General features: G+C 41.7%; 1 non-coding gene across 1 annotated transcript; it reads left to right on the top strand.

Annotated features, from left to right (window-relative positions):
* Positions 1–5,840: 5,840 nt before the first annotated feature.
* On the top strand, positions 5,841–5,915 carry Trnas-cga. Its single transcript has one exon. It is a non-coding gene; the product is annotated as a tRNA-Ser (tRNA).
* Positions 5,916–26,528: the final 20,613 nt, after the last annotated feature.

The raw sequence follows: 26,528 nt of genomic DNA, 5'->3' as shown, positions 1-26,528 counted from the left end.
CACCAGCCGTTTTGCTTTGGTGTCGTCCCACCATTCTTCTCCGTTTGCCCACCCGCAGGAAGGTGGTTGTTTATAATTTGGGTGGTCTGTTTTTTCCCTTGTGGAGTAGGGGCGGGTTAGAGCAACCTGCGGTTCGGGTTGTTCAGTAATCTCCCTATCAATCTACTGTACGTTAGTAGCTGCCTCTGTCATGTTTGTTGGATTTGGTGTGTTAACGAATTTATTGCTTGGAGTGTAACGGCCTAATACATGAAATATGTTTTGATTTTTAGAAACTTTCATATTATTCTCTATGATCTTGAGAGGCGGTATCTGTGTACTGTAGAGCGTCTTAACTATTGTTTGGCCAACCTTGTAGAATTTTATATAAGATTGCATTTCATGGGCTTTTATTTAAATGATCATTTTAACATATAAAATTTCCACCGTTTCACCGTAAGACTTCTCTTAGATGTTAAAATCAAGTTGCACCTTCGGTGGCAAGTTTAATATTTAAATTGTTAATGTTTTGTACCATTTCCATCCCTCCTACGGTGAGTGCATAGTTTGTGCGCTTGTGTAAATTGTTAAGACTCTTAAAGTTATCTGGTGTGTTGCAGATTGGCACCAGTGTAGTCTTTCAGAGGCTGTTGTGAGCGGTCGTAACTACGGCCGTGTCAAAAGGGGGCGGCAAGGTTCTCTGCCCGAAAGCTCATACAGTCAAAACTTGTTTCTTTCTGCCTCTGAATAAATTGTAACTTTAATATTTAGAAGGTGCTTTATGATTATAATTTTAAATCTGTTTGTTTAGAAAAAAATGCTTTTAGGCACTATTAAAATGAATAAAATTCCCATTTGTTAAAAGGAATTTGGTTATGATTTCATCAGTTGCTCCCTGGCAACTACTTCCATGCTTACATAGTGTGAAAAATGTGTTAATGTTCTTGACGAATCGCTAGTAAATAAAATAAATTCTTAAGAATATTCTTTGAAAATAAATCACGATTCAAACATCATGAGATGTTGAGACACCTAACTTCAAAAACTTAAATAGCCTAAATTGGCCAATCAAGTTCCGTGCCTTAACTCCGTTTGATTATTGAGAGTGTTACCAAGGGACTGTCATATGGATTTTATTGTACATATTTCCTCAACCGCGTTTAATACAGCGCCCTTTCTTCTTTATGTAGTATCTCCAAGTCGTTGTGGAGATCTGAAATGGAATGTTGATTATCATGTAAGTGAGATGTTAGTGCGGATTTCGAACTGTTCACTTTCAAATGTGCTTTAAAACGAATTTCGAAAGCTCTAATCGTTTACCCAATATACTTTTGAGAACAGCCATTACAGGAAATTGAATTAAGCCATGTGTTATTATATGGGTTGCTGACTGACTGTTCCCTGTGTTTATACTTGGGACCTACATTCTGCTGAATAAAATTCGCTAGATTTATATTATTCTTTTTTAAATCTTTATCTATTCTTTCTGAAAAGTGGCCGCAGTAGGGAACGTGATAGTAGTTAATGTTGTCCTGCTTAACAGGTGATAAAGTGGTAGAAAACGTGGAGTGGTTATTGGCAGAACTTCTTTTGTAAATACTTCCTTATTAGTATTGTGAGCAAAATTTATATCGTAACAATTAGCTAATACAATACTTTGCAAAACCTAGTACTCCGGGTCGAAAGTCTAGGGGGTAGGGGGACGTGATGGAGGCGGTAAAGAAGTAAAAGAAAGGCGGCCTTTTTACGTTTGATGGGATGATTGGAAGAACATAGGAGAACTGTGTTAGTGGCTGACGGTTCCCGGTAAATATCAGAAATAAGGGTACTGTTTCTTAATGTGTTTAAGAGTCCAAGGTAAGGGAGTGACCCATTAACACTGTGTTTGCCTGTAAATTGAATACTAGACTGCTGCGAATTCAGACTTCTGCAAAACTCAGTGAGGTCTTTATACGGTAAAGAACGTCATCAACGTAACGAAACCAACCAAGGATTCCGATACCGTAAGATAGGTATTTTTGTACAGTATCTTGTTCAAACTTAGACATAAAAATGTTAAACAGGCAGTAAGACAAAGGAGAGCCCATTGCTAGTCCCTGTTTTTGAATGAAGAAAGAGTCTCCAAATTTGAAGTAATTATAATTAAGGAAACCTCTTCGTTACTTATTCCCCAATGAGTGTCTGAAGATATCCATTTCTGTGGCCTCCAACTTGGCTCTCTTCTTCTCTGTAAGTCTCTATGTATCTGTCCCATAAAAATGGAACATTTAATTAGAGCTTCATAGGTAATGTATTTCCATTTCTTTCTTATTTCACTGATCCAAAGAGTTCAGCCTAAAGAAGAGGTCAGTCTTCTAGCCTGAATAATTCGTTTTGTAATTTCTTGATCATTTTCGTCCGTAGTTTCAAATTCTACTCGTAGGCACATGTAACTGCTGCAAGCTACGAAATAAAATTTCCTCTTGGATGCTGGATAGTTGTGCTACTGTAGGAAGATATTTTGTTTTTCCGATGTTAATTTCTAATACCATCGTTTATACTCTTCCTGTAATAGTAGTAGTTAATTGATGAAGAACATGTTATAAAAGCTTCCTTATTTTTGCGCAAGCCATTTGGTGGTTAATATTTTAGGTTAAGTACGATATGAACAAATAGAATTTATGTTCTAAATAACAAACAATACCAATTTACAAAGATTATTCCTCCGAAAAAAGCATGTTTTATTTCCTGATAATATTAGTTAATACTCTGATACTCACTGGGAGAACGAATTCTCCTGAAACAGCATCAGAAGGTCTTTTATCCATACTGTTATTGAAGAAAAGAACAGACCCCATGACGAGACAAATTTCAAGAACATCCAATTGCTCTTGACTTGAGTAAATTGTTCTTAATATTGTATTATTCTAGTCTGCATTCGGCTATTGGAAGTTGTCTGCATAAACACTCATGTTTACCTAATAGACGGTAAATACGGCTGTAGATGACTCTCCACTCTTGAAAAGTTGTCAAACTTTAAATGAAAGAAAAGCGGTTCCAATCTCCATTCAAAACTGACTGCGTGAAATTCTACACAAAATAACCTCAACTTAATTTGCTGTATCTTCTGAGAGCTTTTGCTAATGTGACAACGATAATATGTTCTACTGAATTCTGCACGATCAAGGCTAAGGTCAACTCTTATTTCTGTTGTCATATTTCTTTCATAGAACTTTCTCTCCATTGTTTGCGGAGACTGAAAAACGTGGTAGTCTATATGAACAGAGTGCAGCTCGCTAGTAATGCACCCTTGCGCTACTGGAAAACTGGAGGAACATCTGTGCAATCTCGCAAGAAGTTCTCAAGGAAACCGCCTTTCTTTAGCCAGCGAGCACGCATCGCATCCACATTATTGCAAACAAAAGTTACACCCGGAAGCAACACCAGATGAAAAGGCAGTTTTGCAAGAAGTTTCTCTTCTGCGCTTCGCTCGCTGTATTTTTTCCGCTCTCGTATCTCACCGCTCGCTTCAAAGTAAGTTTCAGAATGTTCCAGTTCTTTCATCACGCCCGGCCAGAAGGGGAAGACATTATCAGAGCAAACAGGGCGAGCAGGGGTGGAACTAGTCACCCCTTAAACTACTGAGGGAAGCTCTGTGCCGCTTCCATCATACAGAGCGGGGGAAAACCGAATTTCTGATGGCGCTTTTGTTAAAAAAGTAGAGGAAAGTATCTTAGAAAATATTTTCAGGATTATGGTGGCCCCGCAGCACATTATTCTGCATAAAAACTTCGCAAACTTGATTGTCAGAATGAATGGCACGTTCCTTTAGGAGCACAAGATATAACGGCCGGTCAGCCGAGGTGGCCGAGCGGTTCTAGGCGCTACAATCTGGAATCGCGCGACCACTACGGTCGCAGATTTGAATCCTGCCTCGGGCATGGATGCGTGTGATGTCCTTAGGTTAGTTAGGTTTAAGTAGTTCTAAGTTCTAGGGGACTGATGACCTCAGAAGTTAAGTCCCATAGTGCTCAGAGCGATTTGATTTAACGGCGTATTATTCAGCATAAATGGTGTTACATTGCAGCGTATTGTTGCATACATGCTATACGCGCAGTTCATACCTTGTGGGGGTTCAGCTGAAGAATACACTGGCAGTACAAGTGTTGCGGTCACCCTGGCCGATTTCTCGAACGACATTCAGTTGTAGCACCCTAGGTCATATGTTGTTACAATACACGAGGAAACTGACTGTAAATAATAAAAAGTGTGAAGTCAACCACATGACTACGGATAGAAATTCGATAAATTTTGGTTGCACGATAAATCACACAAATGTAAAGGGTTTGAGTACAAAATAATACGTAGATATTACAATTATGATAGATAATGCTCTGAGAAGGCGAACCAAAGAGTGTGTTTTACTGGCAGAACACTTAGAATATGCAACAAATCCAATAGAGAGACTGCTTACACCTTGCTTGTCGGTCCATTACCGGAGCACTGCTGCTCATTATGGGTTCGTTACCAGGTATGTTTGACGGAGGACATCGAAAAAGTTCAAAGAAGTGCTGCTCGTTTTGTATTATCGCGAAATGAGGGAGAGAGTGTTAGGACATGATACGCGAGTTGCGGTGGCAATCGTTCAAAAAAGATGTTTCTCGCTGCGGCGAGTTATTATCACGAATTTTAGATCAATTACTTTCTCCTCTGACTGTGAAAATATTTTATTGTCGCCGGTTTAAATTGGGAGAAATGATCACCGTAATAAAAATGGTATAAATATAAATATAACATAATAATCAATAAAAATATGTACATATAATATGCACAATATACATTAATAAAAATATATATAAAAATAAATTATAGTACATAAAAATAAAATAAATGAGAGCTCTCTCGGAAAGGTCAAGTGTTCGTTTTCCCCGCGCACTGTCAGAGAGTGGAACGATAGAGAAATAGTGTAAAAATGGTACTGAAGTGTGAACTGCGGAGTAGCCATGTAGATGCATATGTAGCTGGAGATGAAGAGATGGCTGATATTATAACAGGTCGGTTCTCAGCGAACTTCAGTGGGGAACGTTTTAACGGGGTTCGAATGGCTCTCAGCACTATAAGACTTATCATCTCAGGTCGTCAGTCCCCTAGAACTACTTAAATCTAACTAACCTAAGGACATCACACACATCCATGCACGAGGCAGGATTCGAACCTGCGACCGAAGCGGTCGCGCGGTTCATGACTGTAGAGCCTAGAACCGCTCAGCCACACCGGCTGGCCTTTTAACGGGAGGACGCAGCCTTATGAAAACTCGAAACGGCAAAAGCATTTAATTCAGACTGCGATTAAATGCTCTGTCTTTTTAGAGTAACATGATCGCTTTCGATGTACTTGACACAATACGTGTTACCATTCATCACTTTTAGGTAGCGTTTGTACGAAAGTGAGAATTGTAGCCTCGAAATAGAACATGTTACAACAAAAAACTGAAGATCATTGAATTGCAGTCAGAGGCAAATTTACTTTTACTCTCAGCTGAGATCGGTAATCTTTGACTAAAAGGGGTATTGTTCTCGAGTAACACTCTTGGGTAAATTTAGAGATCCGCTACTCCAGGAATTCTGCCTGGCCCTCCTGTTGCCACCATCTTGTACCTCGCGTAGCAGTCATGAGAATGGGAGGGATTAGACCGCTTAGCAGAGCCATATAGATAATTTAACTTTCTAGATAGAAATTTTCACTCTACAGCGGAGTGTGCGCTGATATGAAACTTCCTGGCAGATCAAAACTGTGTGCCGGGCCGATACTCGAACTCGGGACCTTTACCTTGGAGACGAGGTACTGGCAGAAGTAAGGCTGTGAGGACGGTGCGTGAGTCGTGCTTGGGTAGCTCAGTTGGTAGAGCACTTGCCCGCGAAAGGCAAAGGTCCCGAGTTCGAGTCTCGGCCCAGCACACAGTTTTGATCTGCCAGGAAGTTTCAATTTAACTTTCCTTCACCCAGTACGAAAATGGAATAGGAAACAAAATCGCTAACGTTCGTACAAAGTTTTCTCCGCCACACACGGTGCAGTGCCTCGTGGAGAACATAGAGATGTAGACGAAGAGGAATACACACATGTACTTTCAGTTTTATTTTCTGAAGATGTATGATTGTCTGTTTGGTTTGCTTTGGTATGTTTTGCTTTCCATTGTAGAAGTATTAGTACAGGTATAACAACTCTTTAGCCCTCAACACACAACAGGAATCGCCTGGTTTGCGAACGTAATAAATTTGTACCACAAGGGAAGCATCCCTCTGTGATGCATTTCTTGAATAAGTGGACTTTTGACCGGATACGCTAATAATGACAGTAATGATGATGATAACAGTGATAATAACTGGGCCGTGGTAACGGGTCAGGATCCTGCAGATGGAAAATATTGTCAGCCTTGTCTCTTGCTCGAAAAGGAGAGAAGTTGCGATGTTCAGTCAGTTATCACCATATTATTAACGTTAAGGGTTAATTTTAAAATCTAGCCGGCAATGTCTCGCAGAGCTAGAGTGTGTAGTACAGTTTGTGACAGCTGTTGACGCACAGTGAGATTTTAAGTCTTGGGAAGGGATGTGCCGTTTCCAGATGCGAGGAGTAAGACGGGCGACTGTTGCAGCTAGATGAGCCATATGGCACGAGTTATAACCTGAGGACGGTGGCGTCTTTATTTAGACGTAAAAGCGTGGTTCAGTATATATTCTTGGTTACTGAAACGAATTTGTCGTTTACAATTTTTGAGTGCTGTGACACTTTATTTAAATTTGTCATTTTGCTTTAAGAGTTGGTCACAAAGTTCCAGTCTGACAGCGTTGTTGCAGCGTAGATGCAACATAGCCAGACTCCGACGCGGATGTATAAGCGCCGACATGTAGACGAGGTATTATTGTAGCACTCGTGTCTTAGGCCGGTATTACACTATCAAATTTCTTTGTCAAAGATTTGATCAAAGATGTGATCCAATATTCCGTCCAATATATTTGACAAAGATCTTTGACGTAGCGCTAGAAGGGGCATTACACTGTCATCAAATTTTTCGTCAAAGTTCAAGATGGCTGACAACAACTTGTTATTAACCGCAGCAGTTCTACGTACTCCAATTGCATTGTGTGCACATGCGGAAAAGAAGTGGGGAAAAAATGGAACCATACATACGAGGTTGACAGTCTTAAAAGTCCTGGGATTACAACTTGATAATAAATTCAGTTGGGAAGAGCACACCACAGAACTGCAGAAAGGCCTTAACAAATCTGTATTTGCATTTCGAGTGTTAGCAGACACAGGCAACATAAAAATGAAAAAGCTTGCATACTTTCATTCCATAATGTCATATGGGATAATATTTTGGGGTAAATCTTGAAGTCAAACAAAAGTTTTCAAGGTCCAAAAGCGTGTAATACGTATTTTTTGTGGAGTAAATTCACGGACCTCCTGCAAAAACCTCTTCAAAGAACTGGGTATACTAACTACCGCCTCTCAGTATATTTACTTCTTAATGAAATTTGTCGTAAATAATATATCTCTTTTTCCAACAAACAACTCAGTTCATACATACAATACCAGGAACAAAAATGATAAGCACAAGGACTTAAAAGCACTTAATTTAGTTCAAAAAGGGGTCCACTACTCAGGAACACTCATCTTCAATAATTTGCAGGAAACATAAAAAATTTAGTTAGAAATAAAGATCAGTTTAAAAGGAGCCTGAAAGACTTACTACTGGCCAACTCCTTCTACTCCATTGGCGAAATTTTTAATAGAAACAAATGATGTATTGTATTTATTCATACTATTAGTATTGTTATTTCAGCTTAAAAAAAATCTACATGTTCCACATCCACGAGGGTCTCCTCAGCACGGATCTATGGAACGAAAAACTAATCTAATCTGGGTGAAGCCGTGGGTTTTACGACGACACGATAAAAGCATTCAACAAAACTTGTTACTTGAGCTTACAGTGGAAGACGTCAAGTTGTACACCCATTACTTAAGAATGGATGAGCATACATTTCTGTATGTGCTCAATGAAGTGCATCCTCATATCACAAAGCACAATATTCACTTAAGAACTGCTACATCTTCAGAAGACGGGCTCACTATAACACTCCGATTCCTTGCTACAGGAGAGGGTTATGTTAGGTTAGGTTAGGTCAGGTTAGGTCTCCAATCTTCTTAATCTATTTTTGTATTCAGGGCGCCTCACGTTGTAAAGCGCCTCATCAGCTTCAGACATCTCTATTAATTTTGTAGTTGTCGGCACACACCAATTGTATTTACCGGCAATGGTTATAAAAACACTACAGACGACAGAACGCTGCAGCGATACTAGCGCTCCATGTGGTAACATGTCACATTGCATTGAACAGAAGACAAGCGGTTTCTTTGATCAAATATACAGCGAGGCCCTAGATTTGATCAAATATTGGACGACATTTGACAAAGTCCCTATTACACTATCAAATATCTTTGACAAAGATATTGGACAAAGAAATTTGATAGTGTATTACCGGCCTTACCGACGTGCGTGCGTTAAATGCGGAAGCGTCAACTAAGGCGGCGTCATTACGAACTGTGTCGAAACGGAATCAAAATGATGTTATTCTTTTCTTGGCTGCCAAACGACAAATATCTGTAAAAATCCATTGGAGAACGAAGAATGTGTATGGGGCAGCATATCTGTCGAAAACCGCTGTTGTAGAATCGTACGCCAAGTTCCGTGCTGGTTGCGAAGTTGCAATGCAACAAGAGATGCCTGTCGACCTGGCTAGCCACAATCAAATGGCAGACACTCGACCACCAGCTCTTTACTTCTGATCTCTCCTCATGCGATTATCACGCCTTCGTTCCCTTAAAAAGGTCTCGAAGGGTCGAGGATGTGTAGCACTCAGTTAGGGAGTTATTCACGCAGCAGAACCTGGTGTTTTAGTCGACCACTGTGGCCGAGCGATTCTAGGCACTTCAGTCTGGAGTTCTAGGGGACAGATGACCTCAGATGGTAAGTCCCATAGTGCTCAGAGCCTTCTGAACCATGGTGTTTTACCAAATGAATAAATACAAGCTTACCGAAGTTGTGGCCAGATTCAAGATTTTCTTGCAGTTAGAGCTCTCGTCGGACGTAACAGTAAATTCCGGAGTGCCCGAAGGAAGTGTGACGGGACCGTTATTGTTTACAATGTATATGAACAATCCAGTAGAAAGCGCCGGAAGGTCTTTAAGACTGTTGGCAGATGATGGAGTTGTGTATAAGGAAGAAGAAACTCCAGAAGACAGTACTGATTTGCAGAATGACCTGCAAAGGGTTGACCAATGGTGTAGCTCTGGAAGTCGACCTTCAACGTAAATAAATGTAACTTATTGCGCATACACAGGAAAAGATATCAAAAAATGGTCCAAATGGCTCTGAGCACTATGAGACTTAACTTCTGAGGTCATTACTCCCCGAGAACTTAGAACTACTTAAACCTTACTAACCTAGGGACATCCTACACATCCATGCCCGAGGCAGGATTCGAACCTGCGACCGTAGCGGTCGCGCGGTTCCAGACTGCAGCGCCTAGAACCGCTCGGCCACATCGGCCGGCGAAAAGATATTCATTGCTGCACAACTACAATGTTGATGACGATTTGCTGGAAATACTACCTACCGTAAAATATCTAACAGCAGCTATCCAGATCGACCTTAAGTGGAATGGCCACATAAAATAAATACAAGGAAACGCAGATGCCTGAGATTCAGAGGAAGGCTCTTGAGGAAATGTAACTCATCCACGAAGGAAGTTGCTTACAAGGCTCTTCTCCGACAGATTCTTGATTAGCGTTCATCAATCTTGGAACCTTACCATTTGGGTCTGATAGAAGAGATAGAGAAGATTCAACGAAGAGCAGTGCATTTCATCACGCGATTGTTTAGTCGGTGCGAGGGCGTTACACACATGCGCAACAAACTCCCGTGGCAAACGTTACAAGAGAGGCGTTGTGCATCTCAGAGAGGCTTATTAGTGAAACTATGACAGACCACTTTTCAAGAAGAGTTCTACAGTACATTACTTCTTCCTCAATACTGCTCGCGAAAAGACCAGACGAGAAAATTCGAAAAATTAGAGCCAATACAGAGACTTTCTGGCAATCACTCTTCCGAAGCGCCAGAAGTACACGATTAGATGTTTTGCGAAGTATGGTGTAGATGCAGACATTCGGCTGTGAGTCAGGTTGTCCTAGGTTTGAGTGTGGCGGTCAGGATCGCATTTCTAGATAGCCCGTAGGAAGACAATCGCCCCGCATGGGCTTCACCAGCTGTTGACAAGTATCACCCAGTGACTTTCATAACATAATTATTTATTTCGATTATATGGAAGAGACTGTGTTGTAACAATGCTTTCATATTAGATTGTTTAAAATTTTCTATATTTATATGAAATTTCAAAAATAACTTTTCCAACAAATTGAGAAGCCATTATAGCCGCAGTGTTAATGACTTTTGGGCACTCAATTGGTTTATTTTATAGACTTCCTCATTCGGTTATTGGTGCAACAGCTTGATACATCAGGAACACCTTAGATCTCTCCCAGGCGTTGGGAGTTCTGCAAGTGTGAGAGTCCTTTGAAGTTGAGAGTGGCCGCAACAAGATGAACGGATTGCAGTAAAACTTGAAAGATGGCCGCTTTTGGAAACAGCTGCCTTTCGTGTATCGCACAGTTTCTCCATACTCAGCATTGGTCACTTGTTTAACCGCAAAAATCCAGTCTTGAACCGTTTCTTTCTTCTAGAACGAGGTTTCATTACAAAATCGAGAAAATGCAGCTCTGTATTACCGCGAGCTAAGGGCTTTGACCTTGAGAACACTAGGCGACAGAATTCGGTTCTCTTCCGCCAAGCTTTGCGGGATAAGGCTACTGACTCCTTCTTTGTCGTCAGCGGCAGCATCTGGCAGCTAGCACACACATTTTGTCTAGGGTTTATATGAAGGTTTTTGATCAGCAAACATCGGTATTGTGGTAAAATAGCAGCTAGCCACAAGCACTGCAATTACTTTCAGATTCTCCGTCAGAACAGTCCTTTGACCGGCCAGTAGCCGTGTCATCCTCGGCTGTTAGATGTCGCTGGATTTAGATATGGGGATATGGAGGGTCGTGTGGTCATCACACTGTTGTTCCTGCCGTTGTCAGTTTTCGCGACCGTAGCCGCTACTTCTCAAACAAGTAGCTCCCCAATTTGCCTCAAATAGGCTGTGTGCACCTCGCTTGCCGACAGCATTCAGCAGAGTCGGACGGACACACATCCAAGTGCCAGCCAAGCCTGACAGCGCTTAACTTCGGTGATCTGACGGGAACCGGTGTTACCACTGCGGCGAGGCCTTCCGCGCTTTCATATACAGGCTGCTTATAATTAAACTTCCGCTACCTGATAGGGCCCCCATGAAAAAACCATTGATCCTAGGACAATGAAACTTTGTGGAAACATTTGTAAAAACAGGCGGAAGAGTGATAATCAATAAACCATTGATATAAATTTAAATTTCCACATGAGAGGGTGCAAATATGGTGGTCTTCGTAGTTACTCAGTTTGGAACGATTGGTCAATGATTCAATTTTCTCCAGATGTGTTACAGAGGAACCGAGTGACCTCAAGAGCAGTATGAAGTGGAGCTCAACCATGTATCAAAATAGCTGAGTGCAAAGCACCTCTCTCCCGTGCCGTCCACGCTGCATGTCCTTGGTCGTTGGTGTGTACTTTAACCACAGCGGCAAGCGAACAGTTTACAAACTTACTCGTTTTGTAAACGCCTGAAAGTCAATGATAATGCCCTTTTGGACTTCAGATAAATCTTTCCGTTGCGGCATTACGATAACCTCAAATCTGTTAAAGGAATTATTGGTAGTGTCACAGGAGAAACCATATTTAACATTAAGGTGCACTGTCACACAGACACAAGTATAACACTACTCATGTGTAACCACCTCTTCTAAATGTGTCCCCTTAACGGAATGCTTGAATCAGTATCTTCTCTAAGAATTCCTATAAAAGTTACTCCCAGAGTAGATTGTAAACTTACTTACCCTAAGCTAACGTCACACCTTTTACAGAAATTTTGGAAGTTTCTTTGACCTTTAGTGTATGTCTAATAGACAAAAGTATCAGACTGATATTTCGTATCTTCAAGGGATTACAGTATGGAGCAGTATTACAGGTAATCAGGGATTGAACCAGTTATCTTTTGGTTCGAGGCCTTTTTCTGGTCAAAACTATTTATAAATGGTCGCAAGCCTAATTAGGGACGATGTTATCTTCACAGGGTTATTCTAAAGTGTAATTGTGATGTACTATTTTGTCTATACCTTACTGTACGTCGGAGAGCAGAACCAGTTTCTCATGTTCAGCACAACAGCTAACATTCGTAATTACCTTGTTAACTCCAGAGAAATTATACTACAGCACCCACATACATTAACACTTTCTTTGCTCTTTGTGAAGGTAATGTTACTGCAGTTATAATAATGGCGTGTGACGAGGGCCTCCCGTCGGGTAGACCGCTCGCCTGGTGCAAGTCTTTCGATTTGACCCCACTTCGGCGACTTGCTCGTCGATGGGGATGAAATGATGATGATTAGGACAACACAACACCCAGCCCCTGAGCGGAGAAAATCTCCGACCCAGCCGGGAATCGAACCCGGGCCGTTAGGATTAAGTCTGTCGCGCTGACCACTCAGCTACCGGGGGCGTACGTTACGGCAGTGAAGTGTTGACAAAGAAAAGTACACCATGAGGGGTTTTATTTTGACTAAAGTTCAGTCTTGATCACATCATGTATGTTTTAATGATATAGGTAACCGGTTTCGGTTCTTTCTACAAAACCATCATCAGACCCATGGCTCCCTTAGGATGGTAGGCGGAGCTGTGTAGCAGCGAGGAGAGCTCCGCCTACCATCCTAAGGGAGCCATGGGTCTGATGATAGTTTTGTAGAAAGAACCGAAACCGGTTACCTATATCATTAAAACATGCATGATGTGATCAATACTGAACTTGAGTCAAAATATAACAAGTAATTGATCACTGCTTTCCAAAAATGTTTACCAAAATTGTGCATGAGGGGTTTCTTTATTGAGATTCAGTTAAGCAAAATTGCTACGTTATGGCACTAACACAATTTTAACAATTACTTTGGAATTATCGTTCTTTCATTTATAGATCATCTCGGCAGTTAACCGAATGATTTCCCTTAAACCACACGTCATCTGAGAAAGGTAAAAACTTTCTACTCTTATCAGATCTTCACTAAACTCTGTTAGAAAAATAAGACAAAACTAACTGACTAAGTTCTGTTTTCATTATAGCGTTGTATTTAAGTAAATTTGTAAATTTGTGGTAGGATCTTATGGGACCAAACTGCTTAGGTCATCGGTCCCTAAGCTTACACACTACTTAATCTAACTTAAACTACATAACTTACACTATGGACTACAGACACACCCATGCCCGAGGGAGGACTCGAACCTCCTACGGGGAGAGCCGCGCGGACCATAACAAGGCGTCCAAGACCGCGCGGCTACCCCGAGCGGCTGTATTTAAGTAGTTAAAACTCTTATGAAACAGTACAGTATCTTTTACTGTAACCACTTTTATGATCAAAATATACTACTTAAAGTTATTTATCAAAATAGCAAGATCTTTATTTTTTTCTTTCCTGTTTTTGATTTCATTAGGCAGACCCTTCCATTTATTTAATAACTAACACATGGAGTTCAGCAAAACTTCCGGAAACTTTAAATTTGGTGTTTCACAATCAACATTTACTGATGATGTAAAAAACACTTTCATAATATTTTATTAGATTAAGTTAGCAAAGCTAAAGTTCTTTATAATTTTGGGATACTCGGAATCATTTTCGCTTGAATAGAACGGTATCTAGCTATATGTCTTAAGACAATGAAGATTCTTGAATCAGTGTACGATTGCAACAAAAAATTTCTAAAAACACACAAAAAATTTGCTCTAGGCGACGGGTGTGGCCTTTGAATGTGGCGGCTCCACAACCCATGCATTAGCAACGATGGCTCTTCATGTTTTGGGCTTAATAAATTCTTCTTGGCGTCGGTTTGTACACATAATATAGCGCAATTACAAATGCCGGTCTCATATAAAATCGCTGTTTCCACCCGAAGGTATTTAGACAATGAGTGATGCGTAAGCTACTCTTACGCTGCGTGCACACTAACTTCAGTCACTGCTGCCTGCGGACTGACTTGAATGTTCTTTGTTCTACTTAGCTGCATCGCGCCAAAACATTCTATCTTTTAGCCTTTCCACCTTTACATTCCGTCTCAGATGGGAACTGTAATGCTCCCAGCATGAACTAGGTTTTAAGTTGATAATGTTTCTTCTAAGACATTTATCTGAATCAGGAATAAATTGTCTTAAAAATCTTTAAGAAAGTCATCTACTACAATTTATGGTTCAAATGGCTGTGAGCAGTATGGGACTTAACTTCTGAGGTCATCAGTCCCCTAGAACTTAGAACTACTTAAGCCTAACTAACCTAAGGACATCACACACACCCATGCCCGAGGCAGGATTCGAACCTGCGACCGTAGCGGTGACGCGGTTCGAGACTGTAGCTCCTAGAACCGCTCGGCCACCTCGGCCGGCTACTACAATTTAGACATAAATGTGCCTTACATCAGTTCTGTCCAGAGTTTTAACTTTCACCGATGACCCATAAAACTTACGATTGAATCATGTAAGAAAGGTTGTAAAGAAATATTTTTAGAAAGTTACATATGTATCAGGGATAATTGTGTTACCGTCTACACCAGGGCCGGCCAAACGCTGCACAGTGTGCAGAAGTGCGGAAGTGCTGCACATGTGCGCACGTGTGCGACAGCGAGCGACAGCGACATCTGTTATTAGACATGTGTCCTAAATGAACGGCGGCGGTTCCACTTCCCTGTGGTACAAGGAAGGGCACAACATATCCAGTCTAGATTACTCCTGGTGACCGTAAGCTAAACAGAGAAATACTGAGAAATGGCAAGTACTTTGAAAAAGCAAAGGACGGGAGGTCTATTTTCTCAGTCGTTTAAAGATGACTGAGGACTGCAATTCTTTTTTGTAGCCGTTGGTGAAAACTCACAGTGTTTGCTGTGCCACCGAATAATAGGGGTGCAGCACAAGTTTTCAATTGAAAGACAATACATATCACAAAAACGAGTGTAGTGTACTCAACAGTGAAGAACGGCAAGCAAAATCTAATGTCCTTCAGAAAATGGATGAGACACATCAGCTCGATTTTACTGTACGTCAGAGTAACTGATACTTCTTGAACTCTTAGTTTCTTGTGTTACATTTATGTCTGTTTTACTGTACGCTTACAATGTACTGTTTTCAATTTTCAAGATTGACAACCACAGTAAATCTTCACTGCGAGCAAGTTTTAAAATCGCATTAAGAATTGCACAATCTGGGAAACCCTTTTCCGAAGGGGAGTTTGTGAAAGGGTGTCTGATTGATGCTGCAGAACTTGTGTGTCCCTCGAACGTTGTCAGGTTTCAAGAAATCAGTCTATCCAAACAAACAGTGACAAGACGTATGAGTGCTATGGCCGGCGATCTGCACAGGCAGCCAATAAATAAGGCTAAATACTTTGTTGCTTTCTCTGTTGCGCTCGATGAAGCAACAGATCTTACAGATACAGCCCAGGTTGTGATATACATACGAGGTGTCGATAACGCACTTTGTGTAACAGAGGAGCGACATCTGTGCGTAGAAACATGCACTACATGAACGCTGTCGGCTGCGGCGTGCACGCTGTGACCCGGAAGTAGCACATGTGCTAGAGCACCGCTCGCGTGCAGAATTTCTGGTCTACACTGTTCCCAAGTCTCTCGACACGCTTTACGAACTGATGATGCTGCTATCTGTCGTCTGAGTCGATTTTGCACGATAACTTCGAACATATGCGTGTCACTGTTAATGTGACTGGACCGTGCATTACTAATGTTATTATCGTAGTGATCCCTAAGTGACAAATTTCTAGCCAAATGTAAGGCCTCGAATAACATGTTACAATGAAAGTAATGTACGTAATATATAAATAATGCCTGATTCTATTTGAGAGAGGGCCTTGTGGTCCTCACAGTGCCAGGACGAGGTTTGTTGCGGCGAAACCCTTTAGGAACCATGGAGGTGTATCTGCTGCTTTATCTTTCTCTCTTTTTTTCTCTTGCTGTGTGCCTACGTAAACGTACCGGAATCTACTGTGCAGTTTTGCAGGTATACACTCCATACAATTATTAGCAATTTTATGTCCTTTTTCAACCGCGTGTTGAGGGAGGGAAAATGGTGTACACCCTTGCATGCACCCTAATCTCCGATGCTATTCTCACCATCTCCGAGCGAGGTGTTTGATGGGGGTAGAAGAGACACTCCTGTAGTAGCATCATGGTGCCTAATATATCTCTCACCAGTGTCACTGTGGAATGGATATGTTTGTAGTCAGAGGGCCTAGAACCTCTCCTTGACTTGTAGGTTGTCGAGGGGTCGGGTCAGTTTTTCAACCCGTTTTTATAGTGCTTCCTTCAGTGTTACTTTCCATGACTATTTGTTCTTACCGCCGATAACATATAGCTAGTTTACTGGTCACGATAAAATGACCACCTATTACTACCGTATGCTCAGGGTAGAAGGGCAATTTCGTTTACTCTCATCTCCAGTTTCTACTGAGGAAGTGATAGTGATTCAAGAGGCTTTCACATTTGATTGTAGAATGAAGGCTTTCACGACCGGGTGGCATGGCTGTTGATATACTTTCCGGGATGTGAGGTCGTGGTCCAAGAACTTTTCTGCTCCTTACGTTTCGTCCAGAACTGCGCTGGACTTCCTCAGAGGCACTGCTCCGCTGAGTCTTGCCGACCAGACTCAGCGGAGCAGTGCCTCTGAGGAAGTCCAGCGCAGTTCTGGACGAAACGTAAGGAGCAGAAAAGTTCTTGGACCACGACCTCACATCCCGGAAAGTATATCAACAGCCTTTCACATTTGGTCGTCATGAGAAGCTCCAGAACCTGCTAACGGTGTCGGACTCAAAAAGAATATTGTAATATAAAATTTATCCTTCATTTTACCGTCTCAGTTGCACGTTTATTTTTATAACGTAAGTAGTTTCAAGCTATATCATAAAAACGTAATTTGTAACCAAGATGGTAAAGTAAACGGTATTTTTCAATTTACAGTGCAGTTGTAGAATCTGTCGCGGCGAATATTTCGGCAATGGTACTGAAATCAGTAAAATGAATATTCAAATACTTGAGATTACATGAGAATCATTGCAGAATAAACGGAGGGATATGAGAAGCATCTTTGCATCGACCCCAACTCTTGTAGGATTGGTTTACAATGACAACGTCGACCAGTTGACGATGGAGGCCAGTGTTTCTGGCTAGGTAATGAATTTCAGTCTACCGTACGCCTATTTAAAGTTCTGGATGCGTAAACTGGCTGAGGAGGAATGGACAAGAAAAAGGCGCCTTCCAGTTTGTCGTGAAGGTCAACACCATGTTTCGACCCAGTCAGTCATTAGAAGCTCTAACATTTCATGCTAACAGGAAGCAGATAACTACCTTGGTATGAATGCGTAAGGAAGAAAGGGCCACGTTACGGATGGGACGCAATTACGCAGAGCAGTTTTCTCGGGAGCCATTCTGCCTGGAGCGTTACCGAAAATGGAGAATTAGTACTGGTATCTACTGAGACTCTCACAAACTTCACGGCACCAGTCGAATGATCGTCTAAGCGCGAAGAACATGTTTGCGTTTTTGTACAAGGTGAGTTAATTTTGTTACTGAAGTTGCTAGGGAGATTATTCTACTTTGTAAGGTACATTTGAATAATTTCAAAGCCTGAAACTTACTACTGAAGTTTCGTAACTCACTCAAACACGGCGATGAGGTACGTTTACGCAGTTCTGTAGGGGCATGTTTACGCACTGTTTCACATTGCCAATCTGATAGGCCTGACAGGGAAACTTTAAAGCAACAGCAGTTGGAAAAGCAATTCAAAAACCAACAAAAAATGGAGGGACAGGAGAAAAAAGGTAGAAATTGCTAAAATAAGCTATTAGAGCCTAATGAATCTCAAGTAGAAAGAGTTAATCCTATGATATTGGAAATAAATTACTAAAAGACAGTATAAGAAAAAATCTGGATAGGCCTACATTTGGTATCATCAATGTTTTGCCCAAAGACAGGTCTGCAGACAGTAATTCTCCATGCTCTCCCGTCTTCCGCCATCCTTTTCAGGTCGGCGTACTTTCCGGTTCCCTTTATGTCGTCTGTCATTTTGTATCTACTCCTTTCTCCCACTCTCCTCTCAGAAACTAGTCTTTATAAAGTGTATATCACCAAACACTCCATTTCAACGAATGCTGCATTCAGTTCTTCCTTTCTCTCATAACATGCGACAGTCTGATGAAGAGAATGAATAATTCCTTTGTATTTACTGCTTGAAACTACACGACCTACAAAAAGAAACCAAGAATTGAAAGTTTACCGTCTGCTTTGTGGGAATCACGGCAAAGGGACGCTAGACGGAAGATTACCGTTTTGTGGGAATCCAACAAACTTTCTTACAATAAACCCAGCAGAGGACGCCAGATGAAAGTTATTGTGAAGGAGAGAAAACTATGCTTTTGCCTATACTTGCCTAAAAACCCCTGGCAACGCTCGTATTTGTGCTTTACGCAGCCCTCGTAATTTTTGTGGATTTTCTTGTTTCTTCTTGGTCCACAACCAGGCGGAAACCGACACCTGACATTGGCATTAATAAAAGAGGTAGTCATTGCAACAGGATATGTTAAAGATTGATGATCATTCATAACCTATTTATTTTAAATATAATTATTCGACTTTACAGCAACTACAGTAATTATTCCACTTTACAGGGATTAAATCTTTTGTTACGACTCATAGCTTGGCTATCTTGTATGCTAATCTGCACGCACATTATGGTTTTACGGGAAAGACGGAACTGCGTTTGGTCAAATGTGTAACACCATATTCTACCATTACTTTACCTAGAACATCCACTATGTGAGAGGAGGATAACGGACAAACTGGGGACCAGACACATTGACACAGGGGTCGAAGGAGTTTAGCGGAGCTATATCTGTTTTGTCGCTATTTGAAACTCGTGCCCACCGGCAACGAACGATCGACCACATGGAACTAAGTACATGTAACTACAAAGGGAGTGCAAACGACAATAAATTTAACAATGTCGTGAGACGGCGAATTACAATTTGACCGTTCGATGTTATAGTTTGGCTACCCAACGATCTACCACGTTGACTATTACTAGCATGGGGCAGACCACGTGTTTTAGACCCCCTTCACACAAACAATTTTTCGACCGAAATAAATCACTCGCGTTTGACTATACTTCTTTGCACTCTATTTGCGGGATAGAATTTATGCATTGGAACTATTGATGAGACTTTGTAGCTTACGACACCACATGGGTTTGTACAAAGGATGGGAGCCTGCTCTGTTTCCAGAAAACATTTCTGAAATGAACGAGAAAGGAATCACTACGTACATTCATTTCCCTACATAATGTGAAGCTGGAAATAAAAAAGAACCAGTTCAAATATTCAAATACCTTTCTTCCTGTGAACACCGAGACAGACGCACTGAGGGCACATCTGCTCACTTACCGGTCTTCTGTAGAACTCATAGAATATGGCGGGCACCCGGAGGTCTTCCTGGGTCCGGTGGAGGGGATAGCCGAACCACTTGGCCGTGACCAATCTGTCCACTCCAAATCTTATGATCTGGAATTTCTTTGACTTCGACCTGCCTGTGCTGTATCTCTGATCCCCTACCCAAGAGTAAGGTTCGCACTACTATACTACTTGTTCTGTTTCCCAACTACTATTTGGCCAAGCTTTATGGAAAGACGAGAGGAGGAATGTTCACGTGCATGATTTGCATTCAAGTACAAGTAAAACATGATAGCCGACAGATGTAAATATGTATAATGAAGTCTAACACATTCTTCATCCGTTCACATGGGGTTCCGCTGCACCCGCGGCCGGCCGCGTCGTGCAATAAATCGGTGGCGGAGCCGCCCCAGTTTGTATTCCCGGTGTGAGCGAGCAGCGAAACCTGCTGCTTATGGAGCAGTAACTACTGTACCGTTTCAGAATCTTCCAGTGCCTTAGTTGTAGAAGACAGTTTCACGACGATTATGCCATGGAAAGCACATTACTTTTTCGAGTGCATAAATTACAACTCGGTCAATGGTAATGCTAATGATAATGATGATTAACTATTATGCTAACAGATGGAAGTTGGTAAAAAAATTTGTTTGGTTCCCAGAAAATTGTTGTTTCCCCATGGTAACTGGTGTAAGTAGGATTGTCATTTTGTTTACTGCCAACAAAATATTTTGAAAGTTTTAATGGTATCTTTTATTTCGCCTTTATAGTGTTCTATCGATAAGCATAAACGTGGCCCCCATAGGTGCGTAAACCTGAACCGCTAACCGGGGCACATTTACGCACTTGACTTGGGCCTATATAAAACTATGTTGCATTCATAAATGTAATGTGGAGTTAGAACTACATACCCCATGTTTAATTTTAAAAACCATGTTGTCAGATCAAACAATTTCAAACAGTATAAAACTAACCAAAATAATAAAAAATACAGAAAAAAACACCTAAATGTGGTCCCAGTCTCCCCTACCAACCATGGTTTAGTTCCCTCCAAGTCACATCGTGTAGGCATTACGGGTAATCGTTTCCGTGAGTGTCACAAGAGTGGCATGAAAACCTCTTCATTACCTGTAGTTTCACCGTATCGCAGGGAAACCGATTACTAAAAACCCTTTTGACACTGAAGGTTTCCCTTCCAACAAGTGCTCCTGTTTTACTGCATTATGAAGATAGCCAAATACTCAAAGCCGTTTTTTTATTTTAGTACAAGGTAGTTAAGGGTGTATATAAATTTGGTGTACCCTCTATTATTCTATAATACAGTGTCTGGGAGTGTGCTTCAGAAAGTATTGAGTTTTTTGTATTATTTTTTGTTCACGTACTCTTAAACCGTTCATTTAACTATCGTGATTTCTCTTTTCATATATTTTATATTTGTACCAAGCTGCGGCAGCATGGTTTAATACACGATGAGGTAGCCGTATCACCCTTTGCCATGAGACGTCATTTTAATGAGTTGTGGAAGAGCATGGGATCAACACACCTCCTTCCAGACCGTTGTCTGCTTTTCAGATATTCGCGTCTCCAGTTACATTTCAAATATCTCCCCATCACGACTCTCAGTGGACCCTGTTCCAGTCCTCTCACCACGGAAAAAACGATTCCTTCCAGTACTCGCTTGGCTGTCAGCCACACTGGACGCTCAATAAACCTAAGCTAAATAAAGCATACCTCAAGAAAGAATGTTTTCCTTTCACTCCTCGTCTCTTTCTCTCCCTCCCATTTGCTAACTGCTCTGAGTATTTAGGAAAGAAACGCTTTTCTGCATACTCCATATTTAAAGATTTTACGGTTTAAGTCCCTAACCAGTGTAGTTACGGCGCTTCAGTTTTGTACAACAATTAACTTATTTTATCCCCTGAAAATAATTTACATGTATTTTTAAAAAAATTTATTGCAATATCAAATCTGTGTTAATCTGATCTGTTGCCACCGAGACTGCTGATACGCGTGACGCCATAGGCGTATGCGTCCTGTGCGTGTTAGGTAATTCGAACCAGCTGATGTCTGTCATCATTCAAGCCCTCATTCATATTTTAAAATCACATTGTCACGCTTGTGGATGTTGCCGGAGAGTGGATTATTTTTTTTTTCTGCTCGCAGCTTTGAACGAGAGCGCGTAAAGCCGCGCCGCCATGCGTGGAGGGTATCGGCTGATGAATGATAAATGCAAAGCCAACACCGCTCTCCAAATGCCGCTTGATTCTTTAATAAGCAGATTTTACGTATGCTGTTTTGTGCCTGGTTACGATTCATTGGAACCAAACGCTATCGAACCAAGAGGCCGCCGTATCGGTTTACCGTAACCGTGACTTCAGTTCCTCGTTACGAGCAGGTATCTCTGTTTCCACAACTAAATTTTTGATGTGGTGTGGAGTGAGTTCTAAATCAAGTCTTCGCGCTGTATGCTGGACGAGAATTCGATCCTGAACCGTAGCCTCGACATACAATGTTCTACAAAGAAAAGGAGAAAAAATAATACTTCAAACAAAAATATATCGGTGTTGTACCCTCAAATCAGCGTACGGAATGTGGTAGGGAGTACTTCACTAGCAGATTTTTGCTTCATTCCATACACATGCATCCTGCACAGCAAGAACGTTTGCCATATGCTTCCACGAAAACTCGATTTTCTCCAGTGTATGATGATTGTGCTAGGCGTTTATGGTACGAAGCAATATACTCTAAAGAGCCAAAGAAACTGATACACCTACCTAATATTTTGTAGGACCACCACACGTACGCAGAAGTGTCGCAACACGACGTGGCATGGACTCGACTAATGTCTGGAGTAGTGCTGGAGGGAACTGACACCTCCAATCCTGCGGGGCTGTCCATAAATCGCTAAGAGTATGATGGGCTGGAGATCTCTTCTGAACAGCGCGTTCCAAGGCATCCCAGATATCCTCAATAATGTTCATATCTGGAGAGTTTGGTGGCCAGCGGAAGTGTTGGAACTCAGAAGAGTGCTCCTGGAGCCACTGTGTAACAATTCTGGATGTGTAGGGTGCCGTATTGTCTTGCTGGAATTGCCCAAGTCCGTCGGAATGCACAATAGACATGAATGGATGTATGTGATCAGACAGGAGCTTACGTACGTGTCATCTGTCAGAGTCGTATCTAGAAGTGTCAGGGGTCTCACATCACTCCAGCTTCACACGCTCCACACCATTACAGAGCCTCCACACCATTACAGAGCCTCCAATAGCTTGAACAGTCTCCTGCGTCCATGGATTCATGATGTTGTCTCCATTCACTCGATACAATTTGAAACGAGACTCGTACAACAAGGCAACATGTTTTCAGTCAACAATAGTCCAATGTCAGTGTCGACGGGCCCAGGCAAAGCGTAAAACTTTGTGTCGTGCAGTCATCAAGGGTACACAAGTGTGCCTTCGGTTCCGAAAGCCCATGTCTATGATGTTTCGTTGAATGGTTCGCACGCTAACACTTGTTGATGGCCCAACATAGAAATCTGCAGCAATTTGCGGAAGGGCTGCACTTCTGTCAGGTTGAACGATTCTCTTCAGTCGTCGTCGGTCACATTCTTGCAGGATATTTTCCGACCGCAGCGATGGAGATTTGATGTTTTACGGGATTCTTGATTTTCAAGGTACTTGTGAAATGGTCGTACAGGAAAATCTCCACTTCATCGCTACCTCGTTGACGCTGGGTCCCATCGCTCTTGCGCTGACTATAACACCACGTTCAAACTTACCTAAATCTTAATAACCTGCCGTTGTAGCAGGAGTAACCGATCTAACAACGGCGCCAGAGACTTATTGTCTTATAGAGGCGTTGTCGAGTGCAGCGCCGTATTCTGCCTGCTTACATATTTCTGTATTTGAATACGCATCCTTATACCAGTATCATTGGCGCTTCAGTGTACATTCCTCTGGAAGTCTTTTAACCCGTGCCATCAGAATTTCAAGAATAAGCCTTTGCTTAAAATACGTTGAATTGACTAGAGTGTCGCGCTTAAAATATTCGAAAAGTCTCGAAATGCTCATAATCTTGACAGTATATTGTGATACTGTTAGTCACAGGCTACATACACTACTACTGTATTTGTGAAAACTGCCACACCTAGAAGGAAACATAGGCTGCAATGAAATTTATTTCATAGATTAGGGGATTAACACTACAGAAATGATTAGGATAATAGGACTGTAAATTAACCTCGACTGTGAGACGTCGTCAACACGTCAAGCCGCCAGGTGTTGCAATCTAAGCCTCGAGACATTGCGGCATAGAATCAGAGGCTCAGCATGTGCTGTAGGGGAACGCACTGCCACATGAGCTGTAGGCTTGTGCTCAAAGCAATGAAAGTGGTTGCTGGAGGAAGAGACCACTCAAGCTGCCACAATGACCATATTCCAAACACGTTCCATGGGTTACATATCAAGGGAACGTTCTGGCCATAGAAGTGGTGGTGCCCGCCACAGTACGATTGAAGTACCGGTTCTAGGTTTATTGAGACATTTACCTCAAGATGATGGGATTTAAAGGAACAGGTAAAGTGTAGGGACATACTTCCGGTGATAAGAGTAAAAGAGAAGCACCGAGAGTTCGAAGACAGATAACGGTCTTATCTGAAGAACACTGAAAAGGGCCTCCAGTGCCATTTTGTACACTTGGGGTAGTTACATTCAAGGTCAGATGAAAATAGAAGAGAGGATTAAGAATGGACCGACACATCAAATGAACATATAGAAGCAATGTGGAAACGATGTAAGACTCGAGGCAGCTTGAGAGGTTTTAGGACATGAACGGGCTCAAGGAAAGGAAGATTGGTTTGACGAAGAACGTATGAGAAAAATTGAGGAATATAGCACGAATGAAATTTGAATGAAGAGGGTCTGCAGACAGAAGAAAAGAGCACTAGAAAAGAAAAAACTGGAAGAAATTGAACATCTACGAGAAGAGAAGCAAAGTCGTGAAATGTACCAAAAGATTAAAGAAGGAAAGACCGCGTTCCAAGCCAGAACAAATAGTGTAGGAACAAAGAAGGGGATTTGATAGGGGAGAGTAATAAAATACTTGACAGATGGGCAGAATACTTCCAAGAGTTACTGAACCCAGAAGTAGAAGGGTTAGAACGAGAAGAACAGGTGGAACTAACTTACTATGGACCAGAGTTTATAACGCCAGAACCTACACTGGGGGAAGTGATGCAAGCCATTAAGACTTTAAAAAACAAGAAGGCACCTGGAGAAGATCAGATCCAGGCCGAACTTCTCAAGTATGGTGGAGAAACGCTGTGGAAAGCAATTCATAAAATAATACTGAATATCTGTCAAGAGGAGAGCATACCAAAGGAGTGGAAAACAGCTATAATGTGCCCCATACATAAAAAAGGAGATAAATTAAACTGCCAGAGCTATCAAGGAATCTCCCTACTAAATACTACATATAAAGTTTTCTCCAAGATTCTAACCACCAGGCTTATTCCATATGTGGAAGGGAGAGTTGGAGACTATCAGAGCGGCTTTAGAAGAAATAGGTCAACTGACCAGATACTCACATTGCGCATACTACTTGAAAAATGATACGAACATCAAATTAACATACACCAGCTTTATATCGACTTCAAACAAGCCTATGATAGCATCTGAAGAGGCATTGAAGAATGTAATGGAACAGGCAGGAATACCTGAGAAGCTCATTAAACTTTCTATCATGACCTTCAGCGAGCGAAACCAACTGTAAAGTAAAAATACAGGGCGAAATCTCCAGAGAAGTGAAAGTGAAGAAGGGACTTAGACAGGCTGACAATATCTCCTCATTGCTATTCAACCTTTGCGTAGATAAAGTCATGTCAGATAGAGTTAAATAAAGGAGGAACCTTCTTAAATCATTCACTACAGTACCTAGCGTATGCTGACGATGTGGCATTACTCGCACGAAACACTGTTGTGCTAGGCGAAGCCTATCAACAACTGGAGACGGGTACAAGGGAACTTGGGCTGACAGCCAACATCGAAAAGACCAAGTATATGGCAATGACCAACCAATAAAACCTACCAAATCTCAGGATAACCGACAGGGAGTTTGAAAGGGTGAGAGACTTCAAGTACCTTGGGTCAACTATCACTGAGACAAATGACATTGGCAGTGAGGTGGAAGCCAGAATAGCAGCAGATAACAGATGCTACTTTGCCTCTTTACCCATGCTTAGGAGTTCTCTTCTATCACGAAAATCCAAAATCCTCATTTACAAAACAATTGTAAGACCAGTTGTTACGTATGGTGCAGAAACGTGAACCATGACTGTAAATGAGGAAGGGATTCTTAGCATATGGGAGAGAAAGGTGCTACGTAAAATATATGGTCCAGTATATGGGCAAGAAGGTTGGCGCATTCGTGCGAATGCAGAACTACAACACCTTTTTGAAGAACCTGACATTGTCACTACCATTAAAATAAGAAGACTGCGGTGGGCAGGGCACGTGGTCAGAATGGAAGAAGACAGAGCATGTAAGAGGATTTTTGATGGCAAGGCTGGAGGCAGACGGCGGAGGGGACGTCCCAGAAAGAGGCGGGTGGGTGGAGTTGAAGACGACATGAAAAAGCTGGGTGTCAGAGGATGGAAACGGAAAGCCATGGATCGGATAGAAAGGCAGGATATTGTGATGGAGGCCAAGGCCCTTCAAAGGCTGTAGAGCCGAGTAGTAAGTATGACGTATACGTCACTTGATCTTGTAAAAAATTGACAGGAAATCTCTCCTGTTTTTCAGCCGATGGAAACACATCAATATGGAGGCAAACACATT

This window comes from Schistocerca americana, chromosome 8, assembly GCF_021461395.2.
Source record: "Schistocerca americana isolate TAMUIC-IGC-003095 chromosome 8, iqSchAmer2.1, whole genome shotgun sequence".
Lineage (NCBI taxonomy): Eukaryota > Metazoa > Arthropoda > Insecta > Orthoptera > Acrididae > Schistocerca > Schistocerca americana.
Note: the sequence above shows the minus strand (reverse complement) of the source record. Positions and strands in the feature narration are given on the sequence as shown.